Source organism: Anopheles coustani, chromosome 2, assembly GCF_943734705.1.
Source record: "Anopheles coustani chromosome 2, idAnoCousDA_361_x.2, whole genome shotgun sequence".
NCBI lineage: Eukaryota > Metazoa > Arthropoda > Insecta > Diptera > Culicidae > Anopheles > Anopheles coustani.
Genome location: NC_071289.1, coordinates 57,384,245 through 57,396,604, shown reverse-complemented (window position 1 = coordinate 57,396,604; position 12,360 = coordinate 57,384,245). Strand labels below are relative to the sequence as shown.

General features: G+C 40.0%; 1 protein-coding gene across 1 annotated transcript in view; it reads right to left on the bottom strand.

Moving 5' to 3' along the window:
* LOC131263926 (basic helix-loop-helix ARNT-like protein 1) overlaps positions 1 to 6,296 on the bottom strand; it is a 50,517-nt gene extending 44,221 nt beyond the window's left edge. Inside the window, exon 1 of the mRNA XM_058266210.1 lies at positions 5,174 to 6,296. The gene's annotated coding sequence lies outside the window, so the exon portion shown is untranslated. The remainder of the gene's footprint in view (positions 1 to 5,173) is intronic.
* Between the last annotated feature and the right edge of the window lie 6,064 nt (positions 6,297 to 12,360).

The window sequence follows — 12,360 nt, the reverse complement described above, 5'->3', positions numbered from 1 at the left end:
ACCAATCAATAAATAATTTAATAAATAAAAAAGGGATGTTCAACGGGGATAAAATAGAAGATGCACATTGCCAAAAATTGAATGCAACTGACAGAATTGTTCCCTCAAATAGCAAAAAAAAAATCGACTGAGGGTGGCGACTTAAAAACATATACACACACGCATTACCCTTCAATTAATCCCGATCTCCCCCATAGTGGCTGCGAAGCTAAGGGTGGTAAGACTGCATCCAGCGGCGTCCCCGGTCAGACTCGGTATATTTTGCCAACGGAAATAAGACCTTGAAATCCAACCAAACCGATACCCACCTCACAGACTCCTCTCGACCAACGGAGGGCTCGGGGATGGGCACAGCGGGAAAAACAGTATTGCATAAAGTCCGTGACAGTGGCTGTGAAGTTTAATTGGTATTTGTGCTGCCGGCCCCATTATTACGCCGTACCGGATTGGCTTGGCGGCGAGGGGATAGCTGCAGTTGCAACTGCATCGACCGGTGCAACGTTGCAGCAGCTGCTACCCACGACGCCACTGAGCAGGATTGGTTCCGTCGATTGGCCGGCAGCCGGCATTGCCACTTGGCATTCAACACAACGGGTTGAAATATTTGTGTACTGTTGGTTTATTTTATGTTAAAAAATTGCATTTCCACTTTTCTCTTGTTTGCATAGAGGAAAAGAAAAGGAAAATAGAACATAGTTTTTGTTACTTCGATGTTAAATTGATAAAACGGTTTTCACCTAATTTATCCTATCCTTTCGACGTATTTCAAAAGGTCTTAACCTTAGTTTTGTGAAAAATATTACAAAATAAATAATAAAAAGTTGATCAAAATCAGATATAGCCAAACACAAATAAATTTAATCAGTCGAAACAGCAATCGCGGACCAAAGTGAAAAGCATCGATAAAGCCTTTCAGAAAGAAAATGGCTTTGCAATTTCCATTCTGTTGACCTTATGGTACCTGTGGGTTTATTTGTTCCGGTGCCGGTACCGGAAGGATTTGTGTCACTTCACGAACACAACATCGGCTCTACTCCTGCCCACCTCTGCATTTGGTCACTTCCTGTTCCGGCATTCCCGTCCCCAACCGACGGTTGAAACATTTGCATCGGAATCGATCGCGTCTCGTCCAACAACGGTCCGGTTTCAACGTCCGCCTGGCGAGATTATGCAATCGATTCCAAGTGGCCGGTTGACGTCTCTCTCTCACTCCCTCTCTCGAAGCCATCTTCTAAACTTCCATCGTCTCAATGCCACCTGTTTCTGTTGCCGCAAGTCTGGCAGCCCCCGTTCGCTGGTCCCTCGGTGTCTGTGTCGCAAATGACGTCGATAGTACGTGCCGGTCCGGACCGGTTAGAATGGCTAGTCTTTGCCTAGCTCCCCTCCAAGCTAGTGGGTAATGATGGAACGAACGATTTCACCATCCATCTAAATGACCGAATACGCGGTGCTCTTTCTGAATGGCGCGGCAATTTAGAGCCCCAGTGGAGAATCACCTCCCCATCATCACGCCAAGGCAGCCATTAGGATTCTATACTGATTTATTCAATCGACTGTCATTTGAAATGAGCTTGTCTGTAGGCTGGCTTTATTATCTGTCTAGCTATTTAAAGTGCGAATGGAAAGCATCGTTGGGCTTTAAAACATCCAGCATGGTGTTACATTACCTAGATTGATATAGCCCTAAGAATCATCCTCACGTTCATTCGATCTGGTAGTTTGGAATAATAAAACCAGGGATAATTAAATGTTTAGGATGGCATCTTTTCAGTATTGCACAGTCGTATCCGTCAATGTTTAGCTGCGTTTTTCCATAGTATTTGGCTGTATTTTACCATTGCGACACAGCCAAATGAATTAGATTTACCTCCATAAAGCAACGAAAAAAGAAAAAGAATTAAATTTAAATAGAAAATTCTTAGTTGGGAATGTACCAGAACTGGGTCTGTAGTGTTGATAAAAGCGAAGATTTTAAAGAAATGAATCTGTCGTAAGTTTCATTTTGAACCGCTGCAGCAAATGGTATCAAATCAAGAATCAAATAAAAATGTAATTGAACTCTGCTCAGTATGTTAAACATATGTTGGCACTCAAGGAGATGTAGCAGCGTACGACTTGAAAGAAATGAACGTATGCTATAACCAGTTCAAAATGGATAAAATTATGAACATATATAAAGAAGAAAATGTAATGTAAAATGTACGGATTTTGATGTAAATGTATGAATTGATTCTTTGAATTAAAATTTAAAAAAAAACTAAAATATTTGTATTTATATATGTATTTAGCATCTTATCGGTGTCTGCCTCAGGCTTCACACTCTGTAATATCTTAAATCGAAATGACGTACAATGTTACAAAACGGTGGCGAAGGTCATTGACGCCGAACTGGGTACGACGTCTAGCCAGGAAGAGAAGGGGACGAGGTCTTAGTGGGCGTGATGGGATATTGAAATTTAAGGAGGATAGCAGAAAACAAACGTCCAAGGATTGAGACAGCAGACCGACGACAAAGATGACTTGTGGCTCGAGGTTCAGGACCTGATATCGGACAGCGTAGGAGGACAACGGGATGCTTGCGCTAAGTATCCTTTCAAACCTTGTAATGATAGAAGGAGAGGACGAGGTCCAAATATCACTAGCTAACTCCAGATGAAACCAGACCAGGCTGCAGTAGAGAGTTTTCTGAGATCTGTAAAGTCAGATGCCATGCGTCGGATGAGTCCCAGAGTTTGGTACGCCTTACTTATCACTTTGGCATGATGTAAAGCGAAAGAGAGCCGATTATATGATCTAAGTTATCTTGTTGAAACATCGATTTCGCAAAATTCTTGATCACTAATGACGGGATATTATTCCATGTATATTGTATCACCATTTTCATTCCTGTTTGTGGCTCCCTTTAGTTAGCCACATCCGATATAACTATTGTTATTGTCATTTTATTTAGCTCTTTCGTTGCTTTCATGTAAGGGTTGATCGAAAGTTGTCTATTGGTGACAATTGCAAGACCAACGTAGCTACATGCAGGATGGTCACGATGTCGGGATCTTCCGAAAGGATGAAATCACAAAAACACGAGAGTTTGGAGTCTATTTTATGTGTAGCTGGCAACGATCAACGTCGCTACGCCATAACATTCCCTATTTTTTTCTATTTGGCCACTTGATGCAAAATTTTGACTCGAGTAACGGAACAATTACACCACTTTGCCTTCTGTCTTTCGCTGCAGCTTCAGTTCTACTTTGTAGCTCCGTCGTAATCTCTAAAGTCGGAATTTGACTTTATAAAGCATCTATTTTACTCTATATGTGACAGAATACTAAAAGTGTCTCAAAACATCCAACATGTTCGGGTAAAGCTAGCCGCTCGGACAAACCACTGAACAACGGATTCAATTTTAGTAATAAGGCTGACAGATTTGCTCTAAACACAAATTAAATGGTACTTTTGATTGTGTGTTCGAAGAAAACTTTCTAGTCTAGTGGTGCTTGCTTTCGGAAGAATAAATATCTTGAAGTTAATCATTTTTTCGGTGATTAGATTCAGTGATTAGAGAAGTATTTTTAGATACGTTGGAGTAGCCACGTACAAAATTTGCTTTGAATCGTCGTACTCTTGGAGGTGGCAGTACGGAGATAAATTGAATTAATCCATGGGAGGTTGTAGATGGTGTCTCAAGATTTTAAAGAATCCATGTTGTTGAAACTCACAATAAAGTACACAATTCTTGTTTCAACAACCGTTGAACTCTTCAGAAACCTAAATGTGGCAGCTGTTTACAAGCAATTAGATGAAAAACATATTGAAGTGTTATCTAAAATGTGATTGTACGTTGAAGTCGTTTAATCAATTTGTTATGTAACATTTGAAAAAACTCATTGCATGGTAGCATCCTCCACAAATCATAGTAGAAAGAAAATGGACTAAAATGCACCGGTACTATAGAGATGATTGAAACAGAACTCTAGAGATAAAAAATCACTATAATTAAAAAAAATATCAACGTGGTGCGCCAGGTCGTTTTCGTATTTATTTAATAGAATAAAAGTAAAGAAAATTATTTGTGAAAGTTATTGGTATATTGCTTCAATGAAATGCAAGAATTAAATTTATTTTGCTTCTGAAATGCATATTGACTCGTATAACGATTTTTGTTGGCTGCGATTGAATCTAGGGTAAGTTTTTTTTTATTAAATTAAAACTTCATTGAAGTTGCTTTGTTTGCTTCTTGCAAAGTAGATCAAAGGCTACCAACAATACATATCTGAAATCGTTCAATAAACTTTGCAAACGGATGCTAAACCAACCATCATGTATATTTACATGATTAATTTAATGAACAAGAAGCCATTTCTTGCCTATTAAATTCCCCAATCACCTTATTCGAAACTAATGTTCACGTTTCAGCTTGATTTGGATTGGTAAATTATTGCTAACGTTTTTTTGAATTGCGGCCCCACAACCGAAAGTGAAATCTTGTCCTTCCGACAACGAAACATGATTGACAATCAAGATTGGACGGCAAAAACTAGGTTCAGCTTTGCTAAACTTCTTCTGTTCTGGGAACATGTAACAACTACATACTAGACGGTTGTATTCATTCTACATCCATCATAGTACGTGCCCGGTGGATAGACGACACTTGTTGTCAACCATATTCGACGCGTTAGAGACGGCGGTGGTCGTCTTCACTTTCCACTTTCCTCTTCTTCCTCGCTAATCTGAGCGCGATCGACCGAACTAAAAATAAACAAACGTTATCCCCCCCCCCCCCCCCCCCCCCCCAACCCTTCCTGACCACCCAAGTCACCACACCCACACAGCCCGGTTTGCGTCCGTGTGCACAAGTGTGCAGAGGTGTGCGCCTTCGTCATGGGACCATCTTCTCCGCCGTCTTGAAATAAGGAATGGGACCGTGAAAGAGGGGGGCAGAAAAACAATAATAATAACAAACGAACGCAACGCACAGCTCCAACGTCAACACGCGGACGCGAAGAACACGGGCAAGTGTGCCGAAAAATGTTGAGATAGGTTGGAACAATGTGTCCCCACGGCGACGTTTCCCATTCCCCCGCGGGGTTCGGTTCCACCGTCGCATCGTTCCGGTGGAAGCCATTGATGGACGAGCCGAGAGTGAGCGTGAGAGCGCACAACCTCCCCAATAACTGACCTTTTTTCGGTAGCTTCTGCGTGCGCTCGAGGTGACTGGTGTGTGCCTTATCCGTGTGGCCTACACGACGAAACCGCGGGGTCGTCGGGGGGTGTTTGCGATTATCAGCCGCCGTCGCACACACTGGCGCAGTTTGGACTTGATGATAAAACAAAATATTTACTGTTTGATGGGGTGACGGCTTTTCTCAATCTTTTCCACTCAATAACACAACAAAGTACGGCACCAATTTTCACTCCTTTTCGAACGCACAATTCGGTTTTCTTTTCAAGCTGGCGATGAATGCAGAAACCTGCACACCGTGTGCCTTGGCGCTGCTTATTCCGGCGTTTGTTGCGGTCACGAACGAAACACCGCTGACCTTCGCAACCAGCCACTAATTTTACAGCTGAACACACTGTTTACATTCATCATGTCGGGCAGAAAAACGCCTCACCAGAAATCGATTCCTTTCACCTCGCGAACACTGGCCAACGGGACAACTTGCACAAGCGGCACAAACGGCGCAAACGGCGCACTAGCGATTCCGATCTTCGTGGCACTTGAAAGATGTTTCCTGCGGTGGGTTTTTGTTTGTTCGACTCTGATCATCAGCGGCTCCTTGGCCACAAAACACCTGATTTTCAGGCAACACTCGTTGTTGTCACTGAAAGATAGCTTACTGCGCCGAGTTGGGAATCGAAGAAACACACGTCGCCGAGCGGTTGGGTCTCGGGGAGCTCGAAGAACTGGTTCCGCCGAAGGCAGCCTCCGTCCTAAGCACACGCAAACTCTCGCTCGCGGGGTGTCTATGCGACTCGGCGGAATGATAGTGTATTTTTTAAAGCGCGCGACGAAACCCCGTCACCATCGTGAGCCGCCCGCGGCCCTGGTGATGTTGTGCTGGTGTGTGCGCCGTGTCGGTTTTGTTTGCGGCCCTCACAGACACAGGAATGCGGACTGCGAAACGTAGGTTGATACGCGGTGGCACTACTTCGCAACCATCGACCATTTGATACACTAGAATGGCCTAGAACAACTAGGATATGGGGCAAAAAATCACATCTTTCACCACACCACACACACATGAAACAAACAATGCCTTCACGCACAGCTGAACACCGCTAAAGAAAGGCAACACAAACAACACAGGGACATTGGTGGAACGGTTTCCGATGGAAATCGGGAAAATCCCTTCCGTAAACAGCAGGAAAACAACTCGCCATTCGAGAATTGAACGCAAAGTTCAGGTGGATCGACGATCGCACAATGACAGCTTGGACTGTCATCCGAGCTGTCATTTGCTGAAAAATATTTACAGTTTGACCAAGGTTGCTTGAACCAAACCATAGGCACCTTGGTCAAAACTAGAGGTGAGAAAATCGAATTACTGATTTAATTTTTCGAATCACATCCAGAGTGAGGTGGGAGTTATGAAATCCGAATCCTCATGTATTAGTTTTTGTAAAATGCGGTATGGCCGGGCGGTCCTTTCTTAAAAACAACAAATTAATAGACTTAGTGAAAAACTAAATTTTCCAAACGAAAATTATCCCCCAAACGCACTAAAAAATAAAAAATAACGTATGATAAGTGACAATTGTATTAATGCATCAGTTTTTCGTCTTTGCTGTTATTCGCATTACATCGAGATTGCTCTCAGTTCGATCGCCATTTACCATCCCAAATAACCTTTTGCGTGCTTTAACCTCGCGATGAGTTGATATCCGTTCAAAAACCGAGGGTTATCCGTTCAACGGATAGTTCTGACAATAGCAGCTGCATCCGTGCAATTTTTGAGAGGTGAGCGCGCGAGAGCCCCAGACCCGAGAGTTACTTCCGAGAGATTTTTTCTTTCGCTTCTACGCGCGGCTGTGACGTCACAGCCCTGGCGCGAATGAATACACTGGACAAAATTTGTTGTTGCGTTTTCACCTTTTTATTTCTCGATTTCTTGTGAATCCAATAACACCGAAAACTAAGTCAACATTGATGATCCATCAAGAACAGCATGCACACTATACAATAAACTATTTCGTATGAAACATACACACTTCGCTGCAGAGCTTACCTGCTAGTTGAGGAAGTTTTTTGCTCAGCTTCTATCGGTCAGGTGCGTTGCTCCGGAACTTATCATTCTTCGTAAAAAGATGTCTCCAACTAGCTAGGATCGTAGGTTGAATAGTTGATAGTTCATTGAATACTAGATATACTATCCTGCAATAGATGAAATGTAAAAATTATATGTAATTATCGCTAAAAAACTTTAGCGAACTTACCGTGTTGCTTTGTTTACGTCGATCTGGCAAAATCGCTCTACGCATGTGATGAACGCAGCGAAGGAGTAAAAAATATTCACGTCTCCATCGTTCTAATGGAGTAATGCAAGCTCATGCTTGAAGCGACGGAGCACGCAGCGACGGATGCACGCAGCGACGGATACACGCAGTGACTGAGACAAACGCACAACGCGATGTTCCGCAATGGAAAATTTTGAGCTCGGTGCGCTCCTCGTATACGGGAGAGAGCGCGATGCAGAGTGCGCGCGTTCGATCACCCAAAAAAGATCTCTCCATCGAAAAATACGAGAACGGGATCGAAAAATTTGGCTAAGTTCGCGAGCGACGGGTCTTCGCCATTTTCGCGGCATCTGTGGACGGCAATCATCAAGAGTGGCATCGCAAAAATCGGCTAAGTCCGAGAGAGCTGGTTTTTTTTGTATGGAGTTTTCTCTGGCATGCTCAATTTTCAAATGGAACCCATCCCAGGCTGGTTGGGATCCTATGCGAATGCATCTGACTAAGCTCATCTTTGTTTATGTTTTGTAATAATATAACAATTTTAAAGCTTTGCTACCTGCCATCTCTTATTTTATTTTTATCAGACACGTGTGGGACAAGATCACTAGTGGGACAAAGCCTGTCACCGAAGAGAGTTTCGGTGACCGAGAAACAGTATATTTTTCTTATTGTTCAGTGGCGTCTCGTCCACCAGAGCAATCTGTGCACTGCATAGTCAAGAATTTTTTAAATCAATCACAACATAATTTGTTTAGTTATGGTACAGTCAGTATCCGACTTACGCGGATAATGGGGACCAGAAAAATCCGCATATCTCGAATTTCCGCGTATCTCGAATATTGCTTGACACATAGTTTATACTAGGAGTTAAGAGATCGAGCTCTTGTGTACATGTATCATAGAATATTCTAAATTTTTTTTTGTCCATTAATATGAATGCAATGCAAGCGTATTCAATCAACATAAATTGCAACAAACGAAATAGAAGCGTAAGTTATTCAAATGTGTAATTTACATATTTATTCATGTGGTTGTACATCTCAGGAATTTAAATCGATGTAGTAAACCCAATCTACTGTCAAATTTTGAAAACCGCGTACCTCCGAATCCGCGTAAGTCGAGAACCGCGTAACTCGAGAACAGACTGTATTGTAATTTCCACCTGCAACAGTTGCGTTCAAAATCTACAACGCTGCAGTGGGTACTTCTGCTGGTGCACCGCTGCTACAAACGAGCATCTTTAGTCAAATAAGAACAGTTCTTTAACGACATTCTCATAATGCTATTCTCATTACAGACGGTGAAGAAGCGCCAGTTTTCTTATGCAGCAAGAGTCAAAATCCAGTTGGAAAGTCGTTCAGTTTGTTTTAACAGATGGGCATTTCTGCGAGTGCTCCGACCTAAAAGCTAATTAAAAAATGTCTAAGCAGGCACGCTGGACTGTGCACACAATCTTTCATTCGAAAGATTTTTCATGCAATTGTTATAATACGTTATAATGCAATAGCGTATAATGATAACCATAATAATTAATTTAGTAGTAACAAGCTGACCCAACGAACTTCGCCTCGTCCCATATTAACAATACGCTAATATCGGAATAACAAAGTTTTGAAACTCACGGGAAGCTCCATAGATTCGGTTCATGAAGATGTCGACACATAACAATAACAGATCCATCTTTAAGTCGCGGCATATCAGACAAATCCAAAGAATGTTCCAGTGAATGAATCACGGCTTCCAGTGAAAAATTCCAGTGAATGAATCACAGCTTCGTTTTCATATTCAATACGATAAATCAATTTATATGAACGCCATTTAAATGGTCCAATGCACTTAACCAATCGTAGTTTCGATATTATGGGGCATAGTTCACATAAACATTTGTGATAAATCATTTTTAGTTGAAGCGAATAGGCAAAGATCGGGTTGCAATTCCACAATACTATTCACGAAGCAGAACATTTTAAACTCGACGATTGGTGTTAGCATTTGAATTTCAGTCGATAGAATCCTACTCATATGCAAACTCACATTTTCAATCAACACCAATGCTTTATTATTGATCATTCATTTATTTTATTCAAAATTTACCTTTGAAAAGCAATATGAAATATCTTCGGCGATGTCATTTTTATACGTATCTCACAATCAACGGGACTTTTTATGGCATCGTCGAAATAATCTTAATATTAAGTACAGACACTTTAGTTATTGCAGTTCATTCATAGATTCCAGTGATTAATATATTTCAGCAAGTATAACTATGTTCTCGCAAAGTTGCACACCATACTCATCGCTGTTCGCAATGGCTCAAACAAATCGAAGGTATTCGTTTTCAACGGGTTGTGTAAATTTATTCTAAAACAAAATGAAAACACACCTCTATGTCATTGCATAATCATTTCTCCAATGCATTTAATTTATATGCGAAGTAACTGTGAATCAAGCAATAATCTCGGAATAGAATCGCTGCTGTAAGCTGGAATCTTGTTTCTTGTGTTTTGTTTTGCTTGCTGTACTCCTGACTCAAGAGTTCTTTGTAAAATCTTTAACCATTCTTCAAATAAACTGAACATTGAAATAAAAAACATAAACTGTGGAATGCACAACAACGTATCGGTTCGTTTGATACTTATTTCATCTCCTTCAATGCCAAAAAACGCGTGATCTAGGCCAAATATACGTGATCTAGGCTATCGCTTGTTGATTAATCGAGATGAAATTATTCGATGATCTGTGAATTCGGACACATGATTTGTAACAATTTTAATAGGAATGGGTAAGAAAAAATCATCCCAGAACTTCGTTAAGATTGGCCAAGCGGTTTTTTAGTTTAAGTTATACATCGTATATTAGATTTGATTGTAAGGAAAATGCAATTTTCACAAATCTTTACATTTTCCGGCTTTTCCTTAGGGAATATTAAAGCTGTCTTTTCTTTAAACCTTCCATTAATAAAAACGAACAAATATTCTGATTACATCGTAAAGATTGGCTCAACCGATTTTGAGTTTTAGCGTTAAAAACAAACTTACACTCATTTTTATAAGTTTAAATTTTTTTTAATGGAAAAAAACGTTTATCGAGTTTTTTGGGTTTCCTAAGGATTTTTCTAACTTGCATTGTTTTTATTGGGCCAAAAGAAACAAATCATCAGAAGACTTTGTTGGCATAAGTTCAACCGTTTTCGTTAGAGAAGGAAAATTTAAGTTTTTTATATGGAATAAAGCCGTTTTTACCGAATTTTCCCATTTTCCGGATTTTCCTTGGGAATTTTCAAATTCTCTTTTTTCTTAAACCTTTCTTGGGTAAAAATGAACAAATCATACGAAGACGTCATCAAGATTGGTCCAGCCGATTTTGAGTTTTAGCATCACGAACATACAAACATTCATTTTTATAGATATAGAGAAGAAGAGATTAAAGATTGCAGAACTAAATAGACCATTAATGGTGCCTCAAACTATTTATTTTTCTCAACATCATATTCATGTTGACAAAATTGATCGTCATGTTTGTATTTTGGTTCGAAGAAACTTTGTTGTATGGTTTATCTAAGTAGGTATTACTTTTTTGTAGCTGCACAACCTACATTCTCATTTCCTCGATTGTTATTATATTATTATTATAGATAGGTGGCCAGCCCCTTGAAATGCCGGAGGGTGGCAGACTCGAGACTCGATTTCACACCTGCGGCGTGGTGTTTCCTCGCTCTACCGCTGCGCCATACCTCTCGCTGGTTTCTCTACTAAGAGATAAATTTAATTTAAACGTCGAAAAAGGCAACGTCGTATTTATTACATGAATTTTGAAAAACGTTAGATACATTTGTGACTCATTAATCTCAAAAGATTTATGAAATATAGATGACGGTTCAAATCCATTTACATTGTAAATAGATTCATTCCGGCTCATGAATCCAAATCTGAGGTACACAACTCTAAATACAATAGAAATTTAAAGGTTTGATTGTTTTACTAATTTTGCTACCAGATGGAGCTACCAACAAATTTGAAATGACGATTAGAACAAATTTTCATTTCTGATAAAACAAAATAAATTGAATTTGATGGTCAAACACGATGACTATTCATTTTTCGATTTTTTTAATCATAAAATATGAATTGTGTATTTCTTCATACTGCAGACAAACAGATAGTATTTCAGATGGACATTCTGTAAACACAATCTCAACTAATGAACCTGTTATAGTATGCTATGATGTGGTAGCAGGCTAGGATACAGGATAGCATACTATATAAGAACGGACTGAGGCTCAGATACAGCAATTCGCATTCAGAAGCTTAAGTAGTTGGAGTTTATAATAAATAACCCACGAATATATCAGAACCATTTTACAACCGTTGCTGCGGCGCATAGGATGTTAATATGTGGACTTAATTTGTATTTTGTTTGACTAATTGTACTAACTTCATCATTGTAGGTAATAAATTTTGACATTTTCGTACAGCTTCGATGCCAGTAAATCGTAATTTAAGCTAGGTTATTCTAAAGTAGCGTTTGCATAAAAAAATAGACAAATTTTAACGACGTATTATGCAAAAATAGAATACGCTAGCCACTTTCAGTTCAAAGCAAAATAAAGAGTAGCCTTTCTTTTAAATTCTGAACAAGTTTAACAACTGTATCATTTACATTTTATCCGCGGTCGCCAAAACAATAAACCAACTACGTTTGATTATATGTTGGAATATCCAGCTTTATCGCGGAACGAACTTGTTTGATGTTGTGAGACATTTCTTGTGAGAGAAGGTAGCTTCAACTGGCCTTATAGTTAAAAAACACTTAGAACAGATGGACATTGTTATACAGATGTGTCGATCGAGGATGGTTACTCAAACAGTATATTTCAAATGTTTTGGAGTCTCCAAACTTCCATAAAAT